The sequence below is a fragment of the Merops nubicus genome, unplaced genomic scaffold (genome assembly GCF_000691845.1).
Source record: "Merops nubicus isolate BGI_N331 unplaced genomic scaffold, ASM69184v1 scaffold25356, whole genome shotgun sequence".
Classification (NCBI taxonomy): Eukaryota; Metazoa; Chordata; class Aves; order Coraciiformes; family Meropidae; genus Merops; species Merops nubicus.
In genome coordinates this window covers 16694-42217 of record NW_008615993.1, presented here as the reverse complement: position 1 = coordinate 42217, position 25524 = coordinate 16694, and the positions used below count along the sequence as shown (strand labels likewise).

The window sequence follows — 25524 nt, the reverse complement described above, 5'->3', positions numbered from 1 at the left end:
GCTGAATTCTAAGCTATGACCTGATTTCTTTAAACATTCAGGCTTCGTCATTATTTTGAAGTCTGCAGTATATGATGCTAAAAATACTCTGTGCTGAGCTTCCCACATGTAGGTAGTTACATAAATCTTGCCATAAATAATACTTGTTCATTCCATCATTATACAAATGTCTTGACATGCAGTTAAGGGATTTGTGCAGAGCAAACCAAAATTGAGTGGAAAATTAGAGAATAGAATGAGAGTTCCTAGACCTATTTAGATCCTGCTTTTATAGCACCATTTTAGTAATTTCATTACTTAGTTTGTAATTTCTTCAGTATCTAGACAAATATGAAGAGGATGAAGTAGAATCCTCTTCAGTTCTTCAGTCTGCTATGAAATGCAAAGGTGGTTACTACGTCTTTGCACTTGCACAGCCTAAAAAAGTGTTTAAGCTAAGTATCTTAATAATCTGTCCTTGTACTATGAGCATAAGCATACAGTTGAATGCTTCAGTCCTTGACAGTTTGATTTTCACAGCCATTTTGTAGGAATGCTTGAAACTTTAAAACTGAAATGCTGAGTAGTGTGAAAGTCCTGGTTATTGGAAGATGTATTTTATAACTGGGAGGGAAAGAGCATAGACAAAGATCTTGGAATGTGAGGCAGAGTTCTTCAGGCTGGGGAGAGCTGTGCTATTCAGTCTCCTGAATCCAAATGTTTTGACTAAAAAAGAAACCAACCCACAGTTCTCTTTCTGAACTGAAATACTCTGGCCACTGAAATTTCAAGTGTCTTTGATCTTAAAAAGGAAAAAAAAAAAAAGATGCTAAAGGGTGGGTTATCTGGAATAGTGGGCAGTAATGAACAGTACGTCATAGGATATCACATATAACTTGCAGGTATTGATACAGCAAAAGCACAGATGCAAGGATTAGTGTAGGTGCAAGCTTGTACCAAGAAAACTGAGGTGAAGTCAGTGGGATGGGAGCCAGTGAGTGGTGCAGCTGAGCTCTGAAGGAGTGTAAGTAGCAAGCACATGCCAGGAAGTCTTACTGGCATCTTGGGACTGATGCAAATTGGGAAGTGAATGTGTTGGTGTAATTCTCAGAAATGAGCAATCCTTACTTGCATGAATCCCAGTTTTACCTTAGGTTCTTCTGTCAAGTGGTGCCTGTCATTGGTGCCCAGTCCACCACTCCCTCAGCCCAATCAATCGCCTTTGTCTCACTGAGTTTATTCCTGTACACCCTTCTACTAGTTAAAATTGTAAAATCGTTGCACTGGGAACTGCTGTGAATTTTGTTTCTGCAAAGAAACAAAATTGCAGCTGGTTAGACCTATTATTAATAGCCAAACTTCATAGAATCTAATTCAGATCTTAAAATAAACCTTGGGAGTGAAGAAAATTACAGTGCACAGAACAGCAAGGCAGGGATGCTCAGACAGCTCTGGAGGAGTGAGACCTGTCTCCCACAAAGGGTGGTGGGCTTTTTGGTGTACAGCTCCTTCTGTCCCTGGAAAGGCCAGCCTGCCTGCTCGCTAGGACCCCTGCAAAGCTCTCATTATGTTAGAGCACCAGCGTGGGAAGGAACGTATTGATTTTAAGCAGCAGCAAAAGAGTCGCAGTGTTCATTTTTAAAGTATGCCGTTTTCTTTGTGGGTTCCAGGTCTCATTTTTGTGCTATGCGTGAGGTAGGAACTGTGGTGCATAGCTCTGCTTTGGTTTACCCCTGCTGTGAGTGCAGTAGGGGTAGTTTGTTGGTTTACAAAAGGCAAATGGAAGGTGCATGGAATTACCCGGGGCATCCCGACTTACTTCCAGCACTTCTCATCCAGCTGATTTTATTCTAATTAACTTTTGTGGGTCAGATCTGCGAGTTCACTGCCTTTTGATGTGGAATGATGTTGCAGAAGAATTTCAGTTTTCTGACCTTTTGTTGTTGTTCTATCATTTTTCTGCCTTCCCTTTTTTATTCTGGCTATGTGATCTGTGAATGCAAGATTGAGCAGGGATCCTTACCAGGAGGGTACTCATCTGTTTCCCTTAAAAAGGAGACAGGGAACATAAGTGAGAAAAGGCAGATTTGGACAAAGAGGAAATTCAGGGTGTGTAGTGGTGTTGCATTAGTAGTCATGAGAATAAATTGCCAGTTTTTGCCTTGGTTTTCGAAGGGGATACTGCAAAAGAAGTCAGTAATTAAAGCTTAAGCACTTTTGGCTTTTTTATGAAGCAATTTAAAACCTAATTATTCAAAAAATTATTTGATATAAATTAATGCTAGTTATTTCTAAGCAGCAAGAGAACAGATATTCAAGCATCAGAATTCTCCTGTCAAGGCATGACTATAGCAATTAGACTTCTAGGAGAACAAAGAGTGAAATAAGTTGTTTGTTTTAAATCAAAGTGTAAATGAAGCCATACTTGATTGTTTATCCTCAGTTCAGATGTTCAGCAGTGCTGGAAGGAGTTCTTCTCATACTGCAGCTCTCATCCTAGTAAGAAAAACATGGTTGGAAGACATGCTCTGGTTCAGTGGAAACAAGTACCAGGCAAGTGTTAGTTGTAGGAGAACCTGAGGCTGCCTAATTCTAGGTTGTACACATGTATGAGGCTACAGCTTGAATTCCACTGGAGGGTGCTTATTCTTAGGAGAGAAACCAAACCAAACCATATGTTCCAATATGTGAATACAGATGCTAAATCTAGGTGTGGACCTTGACAGATGCTGTTTGTCTTCTAAGTGTCTGAAAAGGTGTGCACATTTCTCCCTTCCCATTTTATTAATTCTTAGTTGTGCCAGGGACCCCTTGGGGAGGATTTTTGACATGCTTAGTGTTTGCTACTCAGTTTTCCCTCCAAGCTGGGGAAGATGAAGTAAGTGCAGTTTATGTTCTGTTAACGAAAGCCCTGTCTATAAAGATGGGTTTACTGGTGATGATGGGATTGCGTCCCTAAACTCCTGTGAACACTGGCCACTTCAGCAACACCCACGCTACACATGTGAGATCTTCCAGCTGAACATCCTGTGTGCTCCATTCCCATGTGTCCCATTGCAGCAGCCACCTGTCTGCGTGGGATGTGGCCAAAGGCTGTGCAGTTCCAGGGCACGATAAAACTTTTCAGTCACTCTTGTCAGTGAGGAAATTTATTTCTAGAAGGACTGTAGCAGAAACCTTTATGGACTCACAGTGTTTAATAAAATTTTAGAGTTAGTTTTTAATTTGCATCTTAACAGGAAGTTTATGAAGTACCTGGAGTGAAAGTGGGGTTCCAGATCTAACCCATGGCCAAATGAAAGTACATTCAAACCTAGCGACAGATTTCTGGGCTCAGATGATCTGGGTTAAGACTAATCTGAGGTAACTACACAATATGCACATGTCCTTCCACACCAGCAGTAGTTCTGTATTTACTTGGTAGCACTGTATTATGCACAGGGTCTAATGCCTAGTCTTGATTTTTAGTCACTCAGACAGTGGTGTTTGTCTCACCATTGCAGAATACTTCTGGCAAGCAAGAGCAATGAGACGAGATGCTATTTATGCTTCAGATCCCATGGTCCCCAAAAGCAGCCAAAACCTAAAGCAGTGGTTTTCGTTTCCCTGTCCTCATTTGTCAACATCTCCAAAATTGTACTATCCCATCTTTTTCTCTAGAGCCCTTCTTTATTGAACTGGCTTCAAGCCAAGTAAAAAACTTGTATGTTTATGAGGTTTTTTTTTTGCGTAAGAGGTGCAAGAGACCTAGTTGGACCCCTGGCTACCGGTCTTCCTCCATCTTCTTCTGCTTTCTCGATGTTAAGGCCAGTGTCAGTGGTGTACTTCATTGACTGTTGACAGAAGAAGGGTTATTGAAAATTCAGTACAGATTGTCATTCAAGCAATATAAAACACGTTTAGTAAAAAGAGCCCTGGGGATCAAGTGTGAAGAAGTTTGCACAGTGAAACGTTTTCCTTGTGCTCACTGACCACTGTAGCTCTCTCTCCTCTTTTCTGCTTCACCGGCTAATCTCCAGAACTACTTGTAGGCTTTCCAGTTTGATCAAATTGCAAGGAGAAGCCTCTTGGAAGAAAGAGTCATAGAAAGATTAACACCACTGGGAACTTGTTTACCATTTCAGTGGTGTGATTTAGTTTTCTCCTTTATATTGATTGTCATTAGGGTTAAACAAATGTCACAGCTCTTATGGTCCAGAAGAGAGGCACTGTTTTGGAATTTGAAACAAAACATATCTGTAGGGCTGGGCAGCATAATCCAGAGTTGAGATAGTATGGTAATTAAAATTAACCACAATTTAATGTAATGATCCTTATCCTGTAAGAAGACTTGTTTGCACAAAATGAAGTATTAACATATGCTAAAGTCAGAGTTTAATGTAGGGGAGGAAATGTCCATGGGTTGTTGATATGTCGTGAAATGTAGTTCAAACAAACCAGGCTGCATATTTGGTTTTAAGCTAAGCTGGATATATGTGTCTGTGAAGAGTTGCAGCTAAATTTGGTAGACTGAGTTGACCAGAGAATTGCTGTTCCTAAACCAGAATTTTTCAATTGAATTTACTATTTGAGACATATCTAGCGGACAACTGCATAAAATAATATTGGGATGGGTCTGCATTTTGTCACAAGGCTTCCTGAAGTGTCTTTTGTGGTGACCTTTTATGGTACAGAACCACAGTGCCCTTACTGAAGGGTTTTCCACAATGGGAAAATGCCCATCAACCACATTCTCACTGTCCTCCTGTAAATGACTCGCCCGAGAACCAGTGCTCTGATGTAATTACCAATTCAAGTGATATCACCAAGATCAGAGACTTCTGTTTGCTTGGGTTTTCAGTCTTACAGTGTGCTGACATACTATGCTGGGCTGCAGGAGGAGAAGCCCAGGGCAGCAGGAGCAGCAGCAGGAGCAGTCCTCTGTGCTGGCCGTGCAGGCGCGCTGTGTCGCGGCGCAGGAGGCAGGTCACTTCTGGGTCAAAGCTGTGTCTAGCCAGGAGCGTTGCGTGGTGCAGGAGAAGCATACTTTTCTTCCAGGCTGTATGTTTTTCCCAGTAATGGGGTAGCTCTCATTGCCAGCCATGTGTTAGCTCAAGAGTCACGGCAACTTCTGAATTTACAGCTCTTTCTCAAGGTAAAGGAAGAAGATGGGCTGTGGAAGGGAGTTACACAGATCTGGTTCCTTTCAGTTGCAGTAGACTAGGGATGTGTGTGTCATCAGCTAAGCACATCTCCTCTGGGAACGGGGAGAGCGAGAGCATTGTATGGAATTTCTCTGGCTTTCAAATTCAGTAACTGAGCAGCTTTCCAAGCTCTTCAAGCTCAGCACCAAAACACACTCATCTGCTGCTACAAAGCACATACAAAAATCCCACTCAGTCCAGTTACAAAGTATGATTCTTGGTTTAAAGTTAACCTGAAGTTAAAGCTTATTCCTGGCATTATGTTATTGCCTACTTTCTTAACTGGCATTGATGAGTAGAATGTGTAAAGTAGTAATTTATTTATTTTTTTTTAAATGAGACAAGTGGATTTTTTTGAGGGGTGGGGGTATGTGTGGTGTATTTAGGTAGTGGGCAGTGTTAAGCAAACTGATTTCTTGCAGGCATCACACTTGAATGTTGTTCAACAAAATCTGATCTGCCTCTACGAGCATAATATTCTCTTGCATTTCTCCAGCTTTTTCCAACTAAATATCTTTCTTTCAGAAAATGGCCGTTTTAGCTTTAAAAGGGCTATATAATAGCCTGGTAGATTGAAACACAACATAAGTAGTCTTAAGTCCCAAAGCAAGCTTAGTGAAGTGTGATTTTTTTGGTTTTTTTTTTTCTTAAAGTCTTGTGCAATAAATACAAGATGATCTGGTTGCCTGTGCTGTTAAGAGTCTCTACTAAAGACTCAGCATAAGTCTTTACAGGCAAAATAAAAGACTTTCTGACATAAACTCGCACTGTGTTACTGAAAAGCCTCACTGCAGTGGCCAGAGCCTTTTTTTTCGATCCCCAGTACTGTAGTTTCGCTGGCAAAGGATTTGAACTGAAATACAGAACTTGGAACTTGTGGAAGCAGCTGAGGGGGCAGCACAATGGAGGCCTGTGTGAATCGGGAGCAGCATGCTGACAATGAATGGCAACAGCAGTGTGTTGTTTCTTCTGCTAAATATGAAAGTAGTAGGTGATAAGCTTAAAGAAAACATTTTCACTGTCCTATACTGCATAGCTAAACAAGGAAACTCAGTGCCACAGGATGCTGTGGATGCAGTTTTGTGTGGTTTGAAAAAACAATTAGAGTGATGGCAGAAAAACCTTTTGAGAATGGATAAACCCCTAACTTGCCTGGAGAAGTCCCTAAATGGTAGCTGCAATGGGGTATGATGTGGACAGTGTCACTGTAAGCTTTTTGTGGTTTTATACTCTTCCTTAGACATCTGCCTCTAGCCTTTGTCTCTGCTGATTTGTCCTGTTGTGACTAGATGTTGTCCTGATATTGGGAAAAAAACAAACCCAGAAGCAAAACAAATGAGTGAGGGATGCTGAAGATCTCCCTGGCAAAAACCAAGAAGAAAAGGAAGTGGGGAACCAAAAGGAAAAATCAAAAAGAGACAAATTAAATGAATAGTAGGGAGTGGTTTCCACAAGAGAGTGTGAACACGTACCCCATCACTACAAATATCCTTCAAAAACATCACAGGGCTCTGCAAACCTGGAATGCAAGGGATAAGCCTTGTCCTGGGGAACAAAACCACCATCCTGATCCCAGTTAGATGAGTCTTCAAGAGACTACTCTTCTCTTGTGGACTAAGATAAAGCTAAGGGCCTAAGGAAAGCTAGAAATGCGTAAGCTGATTCATATGATGTGTTTAGATCCCATCCCCTCTTGTTCCTCCTATTGTCCATACTGTATTCAGATGGGTATTGAAATAAAAAGCCAGCTGACATCTTTCTAGGCTTCTCTGGTGAGTATCTGGAACTAAATGCATGTGAAGTTGAAGATGTCAATGCTGCTGTGTGCAGATCATACCTACTGGCTGAGGTGGGATGCTGCCTGTGAGGGTCCCACCTTGTACTTAGGAATGGCTTTTGAACTGCCCCTGGGCTGTGTTTTCCTGAAGGAGTGGTCTGAAATTTGGCTGACTGCAGTTTAACCCTGGATTTTGGCAGCTTCATGTAAGCCAGAACACAATGACTAGACTCATGCTGCAGAATACAAGCACTTTTGAAATGCGATGCAAAGGTTAAAAATAAAATGAAATTAAAATCTGTGGGTATTTTTTGAGGGAAGCTGAACTAAAATCAGTACAGGGCCTTGCGGAAGCAATCATGACCTGTAAGAAATTAAAATCCTCTAAAAACCTTAAGTTGTTTCTTAGAAAGACGGATTGTTAAATGTGGGTTCTGAGACTTCTCTGGGATTTCCTGCTTGGTAGGATAAACAGAAAGGCTGGGAACTTTATTCATACCTAACTCAAAGTCTTGCAAGTAAAGAAACAATAATTGCCCTTTTGGCAAAGATGTGTTTGAAATGCTTAATTTTTCACTGTGCTACATGAACATGTACTGTTTGCCTTTCGTACAGAAAATGAGTTCCTTCTTGTCTGAGATAGACTTGCAAAGTACTTATAGGGGAAGAGCTATAAAAGTACACCAGCATTACTGAAAATAACATGAGTGTATTTGGCTAGCCGACAGGGATATATTTGTGCTATAATCTCTTACTCGGATGCACTTAAGAAACAGGCATTGAGGACAGGGTATTCATGACAATAACCTTTGCCAAAATGAAGTTAATTACTGTTTCATGGTACACAGAGCAGTGGTCGTCCTGCAGGTTTAAAAGGAAACTCAGTGTCTAACTCAGCCTTGTGGAGGCTTATAGCATGGAAGAGTTACAGTTTCAAAAGGTGCTGATATCATCTGTGTGCCGTGCGCATGCCCTAGCTTAGACAGGTCTTCTGCGTTGTTTTAGCCAGCAGAAGCCATGGCAGTGCCATCCTCCTCAGGATCTCCTTTTCTCTGTCTTCTGTGGCCATGAGGAAGCAACCTGCCTCTGCTTTCCTTTGCGCTAGAATTGGGTCCTGACACCCTAAGCTCCTCCAGTGAGGTGGTCGCATTGATTTCCCGCTGGTTGATCCAGTGACGCGTCTACACACTGATTGCTGTCCTGTCATGGGTAGCTTATGGTTGAAGTAGGTGTGAATGTCCCAAGTCACCTGTCCTCTCCAGAACTGTGGGTGGGTGCTTGCCTTATTACCTAGCCTCATACTAGAAAAATGCAGGTGAACAACATGGGCTTGTAGAGAAGGAAGGGACCTTTGTGGTTTCCTTGTAGGTCAGTCTTGAAGCTGATACTTGACTTCTGTAAGTCTACTGGAGTGTAAAGCCTGTGCCCCAAACAGGGTTAACAGAAGGAAATGGAAGAGTTTAGTTCTACAGGGTGCATTTAGCTGGGTCAGCCCCATAAGTCCAATAATGACTATATTAAGTGCTCTGAACCCAGATCATGTCCTCAGTCTCTCGTTTTGAAGGAGCAGCAGGATCTGAGTGCCGTTAAACTTTGTCTCCTTTCCGTTCTTAACTGCCTGTTCCTACCTGGAAGCCTGAATGTTTGTTCTCAGGTGTACAAGTGCACAGGATGCCTCTCTCTGTGTGTCGGTGGTCTGCAAAATCAAATTGTGACAGATTTTTGCACGCAACGAGGTAGGCTTACTGCTGCATGCTCTTTGCTGGTACCTTCTTCTCCTGGTTGTGGCTCCTTGGCACTTTCAAAAGCTGTGGTAGCCTCACCACTGCCAGGATCACAGCTGTGGCCTTTGCAGCATCACCCAATGTGCGATTCTTTTCTTCACAAGAAACTTGGCACATTTTAGTAAAGCACCAAATCTCCAAACAGTCTCCTGCCTTTGTATTCTGTCATAAGCTGTGCAGACAGTTCCTAAGGAACCTAAAGAGATTATTATTAAACACTTGATGGGGAAGCTTGAAATGTTGATGTTACATGCCTGAAGACTGGAAAATACTTGCATCTGCTGTGATTCCCTAGTTCTGAATGCGGGTTTATTTTTTCTTCCACTTTCTCATCAATTCCTCTTCCTGTGGAGATGTTGCAAGGAGTGCTCAGGGCATTTCCTCCTCTTGTTCTGCTAATACTAAGAGTTTCCCAGTGTCAATGTGCACTGTCAGACTGAGCTGTGGTACGTTCTTGCCTGTTTCAGGTCCTGCATTGCCTCTTGACTCTGTACATTTTTGGAAACAAAATATTACCCCTACTCTTGCAGTGAGAATCCCTCTCTGTAAATGGCAGCATGTTGTGTTTTGGCACAGGATGAATGAGTTTCTGGAACTGCCTACACAAGTCTTGTATGTCTAACTAGAGCATTCGGCTGCTGCAGTTGGTGCATAAATGTGAGTAATAGTTAGGCTTACTGGAACACAACAAATGCCTGGGTTGGTGTCCTGGTAGGGTTCTAACACATCCTTGTTTGGTATACACAGCGTTCCTTCCCGAGTGCTTTCCCCTTCTTTCTGAGCTGGATTCAGCAGCACTGAGAAGGAGCATCCTCCTCCTCCACATTGCATCTCGGAGAGAAGCTGCTGAGGTCAGGCTTTGAGGGCTGTTCCCCACGAGACAGGAGGTACATCGCTCCTGCTTTTTAGCACAGTGCTGAATTTTACAGCATCCTGTCTGCAGTGGCCTAATGTCTTCTAACATGAAGAAATCATCCAGAAAAGCTGTATGTACTCTGCTTTGCTGCTTAGCAAGTGGCACGTGGATTTCTGCTAATGAATGGTGCCAGTGCTGGCCTCGGGGAAGAGGAAGGAAAGCTAAAATGGTCTTGTCAGGGCAAATCCAAGGTCTTAGAAGTCCTGTGTTTGCGTAATCTCATCTTCTCCAAATATGAGTTCAAGTTAGGGAGTGCAGCCTCCCCTCCCCAGAGAACTGGTGTGTTTGTACAGCATGTGTCCTGCTTGTTTTTGGAGTGCTTTGAGTGCTGACATGCAGATCCTTGTGTTGGAGAGGCTCTACAGAACTCAGCACATTTGGATACCTATGTGGTGCTGGTGGCACAGTTGCAATTACATGAAATCATCTGTGGGTACAAAGGCAAAAACCCCGTCTCTAGTAATCACAACAATGCAAGAACATAATTTAAAGCAAACAAATGGACAAGATTTTGAGCTTCCAGTCTCATACAAAGCTTGAGCTACAAGTCTGTTATTGCAGAATCATAGAATGGTTTGGGTTGGAAAGAACCTTAAAGATCATCTAGTTCCAAACCCCCTGCCATGGGCAGGGACACCTTCCACTAGATCAGGTTGCTTGAAGCCCCGTCTAACCTGGCCTTGAACACTTTAAGGGAGGGGGCATCTTTATGTATTTTTGCAAATCCTAATGTTATTTAGAATTGCGTTCTGCATTCTTGGAATAAACTAAAATGTTCATACTCCATGTGCTAATCATACACAGGAACTGATAAGTTCTTGGTGCAGAGTCAGGCACAAAAGATGAGATCTTCCACCCCTGTGCGCTGCTGTCTTTTGGGGAGTCCTCCTGGGGTTCCGTCTCTTGTTTTCACTGTCTGTGAATGCAGTGGTGATGAGCGCTGCCTTTGTGCAAAGGGAAAGATCTCCAGTGAGGAGTGCTGTATGAGAGCCTGGGAGGATTGCCAGTACATCCTCAGCCAAGCCCTGCTGCTGAAACCCATTGTCGCTTTGGTTGGTTCACTGAGGATCTGCTTCAGCATCCCTGGCAATAAAATGGAACATCCGTTGGGTAGCCCAGGGATGCTGGAAGAATCTTTGATGCATATGAAACTTGGTGTATTTGAAAAGTTTTGTATAAATGAAGTGTACATCAGTGACAAAAGCCTGTATTTTCTATGAGTGTTCTTCCATCTGCGTTTTAGCTAACTGAAAAGTTTAATCTTAGTATTTACTTTGTGGTTTGTTGGGTTTTGGTTTTTTGTTTTTATTTTTAATTGTTGCAAATACAAGCTAGTTCATTTAATCTACTAGGAAGCAGATTAGAAAAGTTTTGACTGAAAGACATGACCACATGTCTTAGAAATCTACTAATTGCTCTGTAAGTATTTAGCTTTCCCAGACCTATGGATACATTCCTTGTTGGGGAAACGCTGTGTCTCTGAATGTCTGCTGTTGCACTGACTTTGTTGCAGCATTTTCAGTCTGTCAAAAAGCAAATGACTGCTCAGCTTTCCAAACCCTGGAAAAAGGTCATTAAATATATCAGACGAAAAGGAAATAGCATGTCTACTAAATCAAATATGTTTTATACAAACCATGATGGGTCTTGCTGAGAGCTGTCTAGTTTGTTGAGCTTAGCAATGTTTCTCTCCTTGAAAGCTGGCCAAGAATTTAGCTCATTCCATAACTTTCTAATCCACCTACACAGCAGAGTTCAAATCCTGCAACTAGTATGGTATGAACCCAGCATTCTTCTGATGGGTAGTCTTTAATTCTTCTTTGATTACAACATAATTAAGAATAGGGTTTAGCCTTTGATTTTATCCTGTCAGTAACTTTTAAATTCTTTTGTGGAGGGTATGTCGTATGTAGGGCATAGGATTTTGAGATATTTTTGTAGCACTGCCACCAACCAAAAAGTGGGTTGGGAGATAGTCAGCGGGTGCAAATAAAGTCTTTGCAGCTGTTTACTTTTCAAAGAGGTATATTTCCTGAGGACACGGGATGTCCCTTTTCTTTTGGGAAAAGATCTGGTGAAAACTGGGAACTGACACTGAACAGAAGGGGAACTTTCCACTTCACTGATCAGACACTTGGAGCTGCAAAGTGTGGTGGTGTTTTCTAGATGGATGTGGTGTGTCCATCTCTCAGTCAGTCATGCATCCTGTCACTGGCTGTTGTGAAGGGGAAACCCTTGTTATTGCATTGCAAACTCATAGAGATCCCAGCACCCTTTGTGTTGAGTAGCTAAGGGGTGGGTATGATGCAGTCTGGCCTCCGAGGAGTCTGTGTCCCCTGTGTTTCTTGGTGTAGGTGCAGTACATCTGGGGAGTTGTGGACAGTTGACCAGGAGTTCAAAGGGCTTCCTGCACGGCTCTCTGCACCCACTCAGCAACGGTTGTCTTAATGATCCAGTCTGCAGCTCTGCTGTGGCTCACTTTTCTTCAATGCCTTCGTGATATTTGAGGCTCTTTCCTCTTGAAGTATTACTTGGCTTTTCACTGAGAAGACTAGTAAATGCAAAACATTTACTACAGAGAGATGTAAAACGGATGCAGCCACCCAGAGAAAGGAAAAAAGTGATTGTGCAAGCTTGAGTTTTGGCAAAAGGGGCTTGAGGAAGGGCCTGTTTTTAGAAATGTCACAGGAGGAGTTTATCCTTGAGAAAGCTTTCGACAAGATGGCAGTGTAGGTGGGAAGGAGAAGGTCAGGGATGGCTATAGGGCTGAGTCATCAGTTAGAAGAGCAGGTGGGACTCTGGGGTGGACAAAAAGGACAACCAGTAATGTGTGAGAAGACCTGGAGGACCCCAGGATGAGAGGGCCTGGACAGTGAATGTTTTGCTGCATTCATAAAAGGGAGGGGGTAAAGAAGACCTAAATGTGAAAGTGACTATTATATGTAGAAGGCATAGCAGTTTTTAGAATGTTTCCATTTTTAGGGAAAGCACCTCCCATGCACTTTAAATCCTGACTGATTGGTTCTTAGGCATCACAGAGATAGCTGTTATATCAAGTTTTAAATGGATAAACCAATCTAAAAAAAAAAAGAAAAATAAATTCTACCTCAGTACATTTGGTCCTTATGTCAGCAGATGGGAAGTCTATTCCCCTCCCTGCGTGAGTCAGTACCAATCAGTTAGGCAAGGGCAGGAGGTGCAATCCAGGGCTAATATGTTGGTACAAGTAAAAGGTTCAGTAAGCAGCAGCAACTCTGTGCTGAGGAGCCCAAGACAAAACCAGAGACACACCTAAAATAAGGTGGACTGGGGTAATACTTGCACTCCCTTTTAAACAAGTGAAATTATACTAGCATAAGTTTATTTGGCAGCTAATCTTTGCCAAATTGGAGAATACGATTCTACGAGGACTATTTGTCCTGGCCAGTATTGCTAGATACGAACTGAGGAAATCTGCCACAATTTCTCTGTCCTTCCTGGGCTTTCCTTCAGGGTGTTTCTGCATGTGGACATCTCCACCCTTGTTGCTGTGCTTCTTTGATAGGAGATGGTAGCGGGTTCATGAATTAAGAATCAGTGTAGTAACTGAAGCCAGAAAGTAACATACATTTCTTTGTGTATTCAAACTGTACAGGTCAGCATTGCTTCCTGCAAGACAGGAATGCACGTTTCAGGAAAATGGGAAGATTTTTTTTGCAGCAACATTTTTTTTTTGAAAGTAATTGTCTGGCAGCAAAAGGCAGTTCATTGGGCCTGACACTACCTAGCTAAAAGTTGTGGGTGTATTCAGTGGTAGGAGTCTGCGTTTCTCTGCAATCAGTGGGCAGAGATAGCTATGTCCAGCAGTGATTAAACTATTGAATGTATAAGGTAAATCACTGTGCAAATGTGCCCGTTTCCACTGACTACGCTGGTATGCAGACAGCTCACATAGACAAGTTGGTTGCAGTTAGGTGAGATGAATTCCCCCTTCTTTCATGGTTGTCTGTTGGCATATGGCTTCTAGGAGCTCATCGCCACGCTCAGGTGGCGGTGTTGCAGGGCACCTGTCTCCTTGTACTGCCGTGTCTGCTGGCACGTCGGTCAGGGACTCCGCTCTTGTAGAGCTGTCCTTCCTCCTCCTGCCTTTTTATTACTGTCTTCCTCCTGCCCAAGTGTTATTGGAGGAGATTGAATGCTGTACTTGTTGCTTTGAAGCACTGAGGTCTTCAGAGAATAGGAGCATCTGGTGCTAGATGATTGACATGCCCAGAATTGAACTAAGGACTTTGGGCATCAATTCCACCCAAGATGGTGCCAAGGACCCAGCCTCACAGCGCAGGAGAAAAGAGAGAAACCACTTTGTTCTGGATGCTGCTAGAGGCCTGCCATTGTAGCAGATGATACCCACAGAAATGCTGAGCATGAACATGTGCCCCTTCCAATTCAGCAGCCACTGTCTTTTTTTTCCTGCTGCAAGCCAGAATCCTGCTGCACAGTATTTCCTTCTTGCAACCCATCAACAGTCTGGAAATAGTGTCAGCCCCCTGAAACAACACAGCTTCAGGGTAGCAGGTAAGGGCTGCTGGTCCTTGCCTCCCAGTAGCCTCTCACAGGTATTGCACAGTGTTTTGATCATCTGGGATCTGGTGGGGGAATGCTGTTCCCTGCAATATCTACCCAGAGCGTTTTGCAGTTGTTTAGAAAAAAAAAAAATGAACAGGGCTGCCTGAAGACTTTTTAACGGAAGGAACTAATCCAATGTAAATACAGTGGTGTGTGCATTCCTTTACTGTAGTTGTACTAACATAATTATAACAGAAAAATATACACCACAAAGCTTTCCCACATAGATGGGCCTTTTCTTTTTTTCTTTCTGGTGTTTAAAATAGACATAGCTTGTTTGTCTCAGAGGTTATTTCTTGTTGGTTTCAGAGTGGGCCCTATCCATCTCACTGTGGAAAAATCCTCAAATTACAGCCGTTCCTGTAGTGGGCAGCAACCTTGTTTGGTGTGCCACGCTCCAGTTAAGCCATTGCAAAGAAGTGCAGAGCAGAATCCTTCAAGGCCAGAACCAGTGTTTCACAGTTACATGTCCCCTAAGTGTTTCAAGATTGTCTACAGATCTTCAAGATCTTCATTTGAGAATACAAAATCTTTCTTAATTTCAAAATCTGTTCACTTCATGTTGTTCCTTCCACACCACAAAGTGCAAGGTCTGAACAATGAGTGGTGTAGGAGGTAAGAGAGCCCCATGTGTTAGAGAAGTTTGCTAACCTGTGCAAAGACATGTTAGGGCAGGGCGTTACGTTCTTGATTTGTACACATGACATGTCATCTTGGGACCCACGATCATTTGCATATGGTGTTGAGCTGATATTTGTCTCTGCTTAGGTTTCTCTATCCTTGTTTAAACAGATTTGTTCGAGACTAAACAGTTCTTTTTTTGTTATGGAAATAGGGGTTCTTATGTTTCCTCCTTAATGCAGTAAGAAAGCATTGCTATTCTGTAGCTATGTTCTGGGGAGCTGCTTTACATAATGAAACTCAAATGAAACCAGCAGTCGCCAACGGCTCACTCTGGAAAATCCTTTTGCCCTCACAGCGCGGAGCTGGACTCACGGCAGAGCTGACTGGAGGTGCTCAGCCCCAGGGCTTGCTGTCAGCCCCGCTCAGTAGTGCAGGAGCAGCCATACCTCTCTCCTGGTACTCAGTGTTAACCCAAGATCTTTCTGTTTCATAGATCAGTGAATAATCTCTTGCACTCCACTTTGTCTTCACGTACGTGTGAGACGGTAAAGGAATAAGAGGCAGGTAGTCGTTCACATTTCCCCAGTCCTCCTTGGCTTGAGCTGGGGCTCAGCTGCCGCAGGGGTCTCGCTGTACTGTGGAGGCTTGACCTGCGCATCAGCTGATGCTGTCAGAGCTCCTTCGGCATGTCCCTGAGATGTCTCTCTACCTCGAAGGGAGTTTTGTCAGTAATTTGCACTCCTTGTGGGCTGCAGCATGTGTAGATTGGAAGTGGTATTTACTGAAAGCATGGGTCATGCATTGTGTAGTCTCTCCTAGGATTTAGCTTCCAAAAGCTCATTAAACTGATCTGGTTAAGGGCCATCAACCCTCTTAGATTAGAGCTATAAAGAGCTTCAGTGGACTCTACTCTTCTGGGTACTCTAATATCTGCAAATGAACTCTGTCATGGACAAGAAAAAGCTGCCTGTGTCATGTCTGTCATCATGCCCCCTGCCATAAACATACTGATGTTTTCCTTTTTTATTAGACAATGTGTTCCATGTATGATGCAGAGAAACTGCTTCTTCAGCTGAGAGCAAGTAACTCACTTAAGTCAGTAGAGCTACTTGCAGATGACATTAGTAGGGAGTTCAGCATTGGGCCTTCAAAGCTCACCTTAGATTTCTGGATGTGATTAGCATTCTGCTGCATGGAGTAAACTGGTGCTCTGCTTTGAATTTCTCATGTGAATCAATTGGTCATGGGGAACCTTGGTGTTATCTGTTCAAGCTCATGAGGGCTCTGGTGCTCACATCTTTCCATCAAGCTCCAACACCATATAGCCATATATTTGCACCAGATCTGGTGCTCCCTGGCCATTTTCAAATAGTGTGTGCTTATACAGGGAAGTGCAGACTGCTGTCGGTTGCTCTCATCCCACCACTTGACAGTGTTAGGTTAACAGTTGGACTTGATGATCTTAAAGGTCTTTTCCAAGCTCCACAAATCTATGATACCTAGATGAGGGGGATGCAAATCAGCATCCCACCAGTTCCTGTCCTGGAGGTACATAGTTTGCAGGTGGGAATTGAGCTTAGAAACCGTTCTGTACTAATCTAAGTAGCTTCTTAGCTCAGTATTTGGGAGAGAAAACATGAAATAAGCTGCATCTGGACCATTAGATATCTTTTCTGTTTCAGAACAAGGGGTTGTATTTGAATGCTCAGTCTTCATTCTAAGGCTGATTTATCATTCTGTTTACTAGGGCAGCCCATGTTGGTAAAAGTACTAAAATCAGAGACTTCTGTTGCTTCAGGATGGCAAGTCTATCATTCTTGTATCCAACATGTATTGGTTAACATATGAAGCAGGAGACACAAATTACTGTTGAGAGACAGTTCAGTTGGCTTTAATCAGGGTTCACGTATTCACATTGAACCAGAGGTTTGCATTTTGATGTGGAGCAGACACAGAGAGCAGATTTTGCATTGTCTCTCTTCTGGAAATGCCTTTGAGGTTGCACAGAGAGCAATACTTTCAATGCCAGGTTTCTGAGTAGATTATTATTGAGGTAAAAATGCAGATAAAGTCTTCTTTGAGCTTGCCAAACAGTCCCTTTCATTTTTTTCCTTGATAAAGAAAATGGGTTTCTTTCTTCCTGTAATGTCTGAAATGTTCCAGCCTGTAAAATGATTCCCCAAGTTTTGGTACAGCTTCAGCGCTCTCAGGAATTGATGTTACCGTTTCAACAAAAGCTGTTCTAGCAGGTTTTCTCCACCCTTTGCCATTATTTATTAGAGTTTTGCCTAACCTTCTTTACACAGAGTCGAAGAAGCATGCTAAGGTTTATTTCTTTCTCCTGGAAAGCTGGTCCATTTACTTTCTTTAACTGTGGTCAGGTGTGCCAGAGTGCCTCCTCAAGAGCCTTTGCCTGTGATGCTACAGAGAAACCTGAAAAACAGTGGAGGTATGGCTGGTAGGTAGTCCAGTCTCTTGGGTAGTCCTGTCAGACTGCAGGAGGTAGGCTTCAGTTTTTGTGTACAGTAAGTGTACAAACATAGACAAAATGCAGCATTTTTCAAGTAGCTAAAGTCATGTGGTTTAATAAAGTGTGAGGAGTTGTGCTTGGTGTTTTTTAAATTCAGCTACAAAGCTTCCTGCCCTTTACATTTGCAAGGTGGTGGGTGACTGCTCTTACCTACTGAAAAATGAGGCCGTTTGATGATAGACACACATCTCCCAGCCTTTACTTTGTCTCCTGAATGAGATAAGCTTTGATCTCTTGTTACATTTCTGTGAGCTCACTTTGTGGGCTGTATCAGTGAACATGTTTCACCACAGGTCTGTTTTAACTGGAGGCAGGTCTGTAGCTGTCCTCCTCTGCTGCCAGGTAGCCGTGAGGCTCCGTCACCACGGCTGAACTGACTGCTTGTTTGCAAAAGCTACCTCTCTCAGCCTGAGCACCCAAGGATGGGATGAATTCCTTTCTTGGGAATCAGAAAGGAGCATCCTACTTGCTGAGGAAATTGGGCATAAGATGAAAGCCTAGCTGTAAAAACTGCGGGAGGATCCTGTACAGACTGTAGCTTTGTGAGAGGGTTGTTTCTGAAGAAGAGTTCAGCTGGGAGGAACAACTCCAGATTTGCTTTACTTTGACTTTTGCCTTTTCTTCTTTATCTTTTATCATATCTCTTCAATCTAAGCTGAATTTATCATGTCAAAACCCATAATTAGCACCCCTAAATTGCATGGAAATGGCAAGTTATTAATTTTTTGAATAGTTTCTTATTTATATTCAGTAGTGAGATTGCCTCACTCACTGCCCAGATGCTTCAAAATCACTACTTTATTAGAAATTACCACCATTGCTCCACAGATGTTCCATTTAACATAGATAGTGCACAATTCCTTCAATGTATGGTTAATTGTGGCGTCAAAGCTGAGTCTGCTCTGCCCTCTTGTGTCTTTGGAACGTGCTGCCAAATGCTCCCCAAATACAACTGATCAGACATTGGTTGATTTTTCAGTGATGAGTACAGATCAGCATATGTTTGAAGTAAATCTGTCCTGCCAATATTCCTCATTCACACACATATCTGAGGGGAAGGTAAGGTAATTTGACGGTATTTTTAATACAGCTTAGAAGTGCTAAAATAAACCTGACTGAACACTTGGTAAAGTTGTGGGGTTTATGAAGGTTCAGCTGAAAAATTATATACTAGAGGAAGGAGTTCTTGTAGGCTAGATGACCTGTAAAGGCCCCTTCCAACCCAAACCATTCTATGATTCTGTGATCATTCTGTGATTCTTCCAGATGATAGAGAGTGGGCTGCTCTGGAGTTGTGGGTTGTCTAGCTTCGCTGACTCCTTGATGTACCAGCTTTTGACCTTAGCAGAAGTGACAGTCTGAAGCTGTGATAAATTTAAGATACCTTCAAGATAAGGTTCAGCTGCACACTAAAATAAGAGCCTGCCATCTTCTCTTGGTGGGTGGTTGTTTTTTTTTTTTTTTGGCTGAAAATGAACTTAGGAGGCAGGGGTGAGCTGGAAGTTCAGATTTCCTCCCTGTATTGTATTGGGAGAAAAGGTGTTGCGCTGGCAGTGCATCCTCTCTATCCCCCCAGGAGCAGAGTGCAGCCGTGCAAGCTGGTGGAAGCTGAAGTGAACCACGGTTTACGGAAAATACGTTTATTTTTAAAGAAGCTTAAGCATTTTCTAATCACAGAACCAATTATTCTATTAAAGAGTGGCTTTTCTCAAGAAAGCAGGAAGTTTAGAGTTTGATATAGTTTGCTGTGAATCTTTCAGGTAGCTTAAGACTTAGTATTTGCTCCAAGAGCATTGGATGATGACTGACCTAAGCCAATCCTGATTTTGTCACAGATGTTTTTCTCCTCATCTTAAGGGTGTTTACAGAAGAGACCAGCACTTTTCAACAGCAGCTTTGTCATTTCTCTGCACAGAGCATTATGTGATATGGAGGTTCTGTACCCCCGTTTCTTCAGAAATAATCCTGGCAGCCTTTCCAGCCACAGAGAGCAACTCGGGCACAAGCCTGTGCTCCAGTTATAATTGCTAAGCAGAACTAGGGGCTCATACACTCCTGTGATTTGGGCCAAATCCATTGCACACACAGGGGGGGGCTCCAGGCCTGCTCCTGTGCTCATTTGACAAATTGCATCCTCTTTCCACCTGTTTCAGAAAATCACTCTACCAATTTCTTTTACCTTTCCCTTCTCCTCAGCTTGCCCCTCATTTGGTTCTTCCATTACCTTCTGTGTGTAAACAAAGAAGATGCTGCTAATGAGACAGTACTGAGCCTGGTCAGAAGATAGGATATTCTTGAGTAAACACCTTTGTTGTATGTTTTTCCAGTAACACACTCAGGATTTTGGTTGCTGATGCTCAGGCTGAAGCTTCAAACAGGTAGTTTGTTCAGCTGTTGTAATGATCCCACTACCATGAAGTCTTTTTCCTGAAACTCCTTAAACCAGCTCCGTAGAGCCCTCTCTCACCAAAGGGAGAGATAGAACATGTTTGGTGATTGGGTCATAGGCTCATGGCAAGAGGTTGACAGTGCTGGGAGTTAATACTCATTCTTCAGGCTGTCTGCTTTGCTTCCTAATACCAGGATTAGGGAGTGAAGGATGGTGAATTACATGGTAGGGAGATATATTCAGACTGTAAATCTGAAGTTTAATGGGAAATACCATCCCTTTTTTTTTTTTTTCCTGGCCACAGGTTTTGAGCTGTACTCTGAGATGACCATGAACTCTTTTTTTCAACTCCTTTTCTGAAGACAAGGAAATGCAGTTTGTTGATCTATGAATGGAGAGCATTGGATCTGCAATTTATTATTTGTTGCCTTATGTCTCCAAAATCATTAGGAATAAAGAAATATAAATAGGAAACTATTTTTTGGTTCTTCTGGTTTATTTTTTTCCCCACTGATCTGCAGCTGTCCTGTGTCAGTACTTCTCAACCTTCTATAATGCAAGGAGGTCCTGATTTGAGCTAGAACAGAACCAATTCTTATTTCAGTGATTTTTCTTTTCAGCTCAGTCTCTAAGTAACTGCACTCTCTAAAGTTAACAGTGTGTTTTTTCAGTGTCTGTTCTAGAAGTGATAGTGCTTGATGTTTATAGTTACTACTGAGGATTGGTATGCAGAAAGGCTCTTGCTTATACTTGCTCCTGTAGAAACCAAGGTCACTGCTAAATCTTGTGCACCACGTTGAGGTGCCATCAGTGAACAGGTTGTAAGTAAAAAAATCTCCTCATGGGGAGGAGCAGACAGGACAGGTGACCCAAACCTGGCCAGCAAAGTATTCCATTCCATATTTGTCATATTCAGTATAAAGCTGAGGGAACACAAGGGTCAAACTCTCTTCTTCTGTGGCCAGTGTCCGAGGAGGACTCTGTTCTGCCAAAAATCCCAATCCATGCATTTCTGAATCCAGTTCTGGAATCCAGCTCTTGAGTCTGTTTCCTGTCTACTGCTGAGTGTAGCCTGAGGGTGCTCAATATTGGTTTTTTTATACATTTCTATATATTTCATTATTTTCTTATTAATATTACTTTCTTCTTTTTATTGTAACTGCTTCATTAAAGCTGTTTTAGTTTGTTTTTGTTTTTTTTTTCCCCCAGCCCATAAGTATCTTTCCCTTTTTCCCTTTCCCTTCCCCTTCTGGGAAGGGGGAGAGCTTAATAGAGAGCATCTGTCATTCATTTAGTGGCCAGCCCAGCCTCAACCATTGGCAAAGCACCATCTGCCCTTATTGAAAACTATCCAGGGACTGTCTTGTACAGTCCTGTCACAGTGTTCTCTATGTACTATCACATAGGAGTTGGCTCAGCTGGGTACAGCTGTGTGTTAGTTTTATTTTTCCTCTATCTCCTTCACTTACCTGCTGAATGGGAGTGTGTGCTCAGTGTTGGGTTTCTTGTGCCACCTTCTTTTGTGAGGTTTGGGTACCCCGTAACTCTTTGGCAGTCTGTCCAGCAGTGGTGCACGGGCCCTGGGTAGAGAAGCACTGCTCAGCATCTCTCACTAAAGCAAGTCCTAAGCATAAGACTTTCCACCAGTTCCCACTGCCAGAAAACCTTTTCCCTGAGCCAGTATTTAGTCTGCATCTTCCTCAACTTCACATCCCATGGCTCCGGTCGCTGTTGTTGAACTTCATCCAGGATAATCCCCTCCTTGGCACCAACACAATGGTCTGAGTACCTCTCTCCTGTTGGTTAGCTGTGTTACTCATCCTGTAAACTTGCCTCCATTAGTCATGTTTTTCACCTTCATAATCATGTTGTTGCTTCATGGGAAAGGGGCAGTGCTCTGACAAAGCTCACCCCAGAGCAGGACATGCCAGAGCTGAGTGCCCTGACACTGTGTGGAGGGAGGTGATTGCTGCCTGTCCCCTGTGACCTGTTAGTGCCAGATTCCCTGCTATCCTTCGAGGTTCCACTGTAGATGCTCTCCTTGTGTTTGCGATAAACATGATCCTAGGCATGATCTCCATTCAAAGGTGATGGAAGTGTAGGTAGCAGTGGAAGAACAGAGTGACAGAGTGGCAGTTGAAAAAAAGACCAGCATAGAGAAGGAGTGAGGATGAGGGGGAAAGAAAATGCAGAAAGTTAAAAAAAAAAAAAAAAAAAAAAGGAAGGAAGGAAAAGAAAAGATAAGGAACTCTTGATTTGGTCACATGATCTTGAAAGAAAAAGGAGAAAAATATAAGGAAAATACAGAAAGCAGACACCACAAAGTTACTGCTGAGGCATACAATAAAAACAAAGACAAAGGTGAGGGAGGAACACAGTGACAGTATTTTGACTTTTAAATTTAATTACAATGTGTTGTTTCTAACAACAGAAATGCTACAGATACATTTGGTATTTGTCTGAAGTGAGAGCTGAACCCTCTTCTGATCTGAAGAGTCTTTTCTTGTTGCAGTTAAGTTGGCGGTTCTGGACCTGACATGATCCACCTGGAGTCCTGGCCATATTTCAAAGCCAGGTCTCTTAAGACACTACCAGGCACTTAGAAAAAGAAGTACCACCAAGTGTGCCCTATAAAAGTGCACAGCCTCTTATATCACAGCAGTCCTTTGACTTATGGGGAGATTTTTTGTGTTGATATCTTTGGTTCAGTAAAGGCTGCATGAAGAGAGGGTTAATAATTGTGGTTATCTGTTTATCGTGTCATTCAGTGTATGCACCCAAAGGGAGGGAGAAGGTCCCTGAATTCTAGTTTCAGATCCCAACTGGACAGCATAGAACGTGCATTTGTAATAATCCCTTGGGAACTGAGGGCACTTGCAGGTAGCCAAGGGTGGAAGCTGGGACAGGTGGCTGTTTCAGAAGCAGCCTGTCCCAGGGCCGGTGGCAGGGGAGCAGCAGTGGCGGCTCCTCGCGCGGCATCTGGCCCCTGTCTGCTCTGTCCTGGCACACGTGCACAGCCCATGCAGTTACGTGGGACGTGTGCCATGGCTGTGCCTCACACTTCAGCAGTTCTCAGACTGTTTTGGTAGAAGTGCTTCCTCCACACCAGGGCTCTCTGATGCGAGTGAGAAGTTTGCTTGGTTTTAGACTGGAGGGTTTAGGCTGTAGTGTCAATATGAGGGGTCAGCAGTGTGGCCAGACTCATGTCACCCATTCTCACCAGAGAATTCTGTTTATGTTTATTTGCTTGTATATTCATCATTGTCCTTTTTGACAAGGGATTCCTGTGGTGACTGATCACTTTTGTGAAGTTTGTGAAGAAGCAGTGAGAGTGGCCAAGGGTCCCGTACCTGACCACAGCTCAGTAAGATCCTTCTAAAGCAGCTTACCTCAGCAGGAGGAGAGGGGAGGGTTCATTGTGCCACTGAGTGTTTGCACTTTGTGCATCCCATGATGTAGTTCCATGCTGATCTAAAACAGTATTGAGACTGACCCTCGAACACTGAATGATCTCTGTCCTGGACCTCAGTGCAGAGAAGGTGTGCTGGGACTGCTGTCACTCTGATAACAGGAGTTTGGTGACAAGATCATTGCTGGCAGCTGGAAGATTTTTTTAAAAAAAAAAAAAACAAAACCAAAAACTAAGCTACTTTCAGAATTGCAATATGTGTAATTCAACTCAGAGCAGCAGCTTTCTAGCTGTAGGCTGTACTGAAACCTTGTGTTGAGTGAGGGTTTGTTTGTCCTCAGGTCAGTCTGTGAATTAATGATCTGTTTTAGAAGCTTCAGTGGGCTTCCTGGGGGAGAAAAAGCCAGTGCTGTGCAAATTAGCAGGAGCACTTTTTGTTGCTAAGCCTTCTCTGCTACTTTTTGTTGATCCAGGTGGTCTTTTCTATGTACAAAGTCAAAGAATTTACTGTTTACCCCTTCCTTCATCTCCCCATGCAAGTATCATGTAGTTGGCAGGAACAATGAATCCTCCCTGTCTCCCGTTCCTGTTTGCAAGGAAGAGAAATGGAGGGAAGTGAGGTGGAACCATACGTCCCTCTGGATCTGCACTCTGAAGGCAAAGTTATTTGTGAGTCTTAAGCATATGGGTGGGAGAGCTGCCAAGCCAAAGTTGTTCCCAAGTATCTGTAAACTAAATTTGATTCCTTAAATTCATCCAACTAAGGAACTTTTGCTCTGGCAAAGGCTTGTAAATATTACAGTACCTGTCACTATTGGATGCCATTTTCTGTTTTCATAGATAGCAGCAAAGTGAAAGCTTTGAAGTCTGGGACATTTTGTTTAGCTTTTTTGAGGTTGACCTCAAAGCATCAATCTTTCTGCTCCTTTTAGATTGTATGAAAATAGTCTTTTTCTTTTCACAGATAACTTCTTATAGCAACAGTATTGCTAATGGACGGCTTTCCCAGATAGTCTCAGAGTGCCAAAGCATGCACTGAGCTGTGTAGACCCAAACAGAGTTCTGCCTCTCTGTTATTTTCAGTGATTCTATTTTCTCTTCTGTGTGAGGGAACATGCATAAATGTATACTTACAATGAAACTAAAGGCATTAATCTAAACAGTGCTTATAAGGTGGGTTTTGGATGTATGGCTCTCTCAGAGTACATAGTTTTGCTGGAGTTTTGTTTATGTGAACCTCTCCATTTGTGCGCCATCTGCTGAGCATAGCCTCCACCTGTTTGGATTCCCTGTGCTGTGGATGGCAAAAACAGTCACATTTTGCTTATTTTCAAGTTGCTAGTTGCTATAAACTTGTGACTCAAGTTTGACGGATACAGTTGATCCCATCATTTGTGCTGGTCTCCAGTTATGTCTTGGAGGAAGGTGTCATGCTGTTTCTCTTGAAATAAGTCTTAGAAGTGAGTTTGGGCAGTCCCGTTCTGAATTGCAGTTCAGTACCGTGCAGCTAACTTGCATTATAGCCCATTTGTGGCTCCAGAGTTAACCTGGCCACAGTTGAAACTCCATGGAGTACTTCTAAGTAGGTGTTCACTGAGAAGCTGGATGGTTGCTTGGGTGGTGTTCTTGCTTTGACTTGGTCAATGTGTACACAGCTTTTGTCTGAAAGTCTTTGGGCCCACTGAACTGTCCTAGAACCATGGCTGAAGCCAAGGTTCAGTTTGCTCTTGAAATTGCAACCCAGCCTTCTAGGGTGGTGGAAATTCATGCTCAAGTTCTTTGATTCCCCTAGGAACACAGCTGGAGCAGGGGAAAGTGCTGTAGGACTCAAAGTTCTCCTACAATGAACAGGTTGTGAGTCGCAGAGCAATTCAATCTACCGAGTCACTAAGAGGGCTGTGTTTTGACTTCAGGCTTCCCATGACCCCTTGTGAAGAAGCACAGTGTTGTCTGAAACACTGTGGGGCAAGCCTGCTCTGTTAGATTTTACTGTGGTTCCCATGGTTTTTTTCTGTAACCAAAGTCCACTGGGCAGTCTTGCCAAGGTGTCTCAGTGGTGCTCTGACTGGCTTTGCCGGACCAAATGAGCACTGCTTTCATGGCTAAGAGGTCCCAGTGGACAGCAGGACGGCTGGCACCTTGACTGAAGTAAATCCACACTGGAATCTGCCACCCGAGGGGCCCTGCAGTAACGACAGCTTTGTGAGGCTGCCTGCTCCAGCCGCGCTTGCTGACCAGTCGGGTTTTTGTAAAATGCTTCAGAGAATTATGCCTGAAGGCGTCATATGAAGAGCTAAGGTCCCAGCTGCTTTTCACCTCACTGGCTGA

At 43.1% G+C, this 25524-nt stretch overlaps 1 protein-coding gene across 1 annotated transcript in view; it reads left to right on the top strand.

Annotated features, from left to right (window-relative positions):
• Positions 1-25524, top strand: part of ITPK1 (inositol-tetrakisphosphate 1-kinase) — a gene marked incomplete at both ends in the record, with an annotated part of 71429 nt that overhangs the window by 29218 nt on the left and 16687 nt on the right. The gene's annotated exons all lie outside the window — the stretch shown is intronic.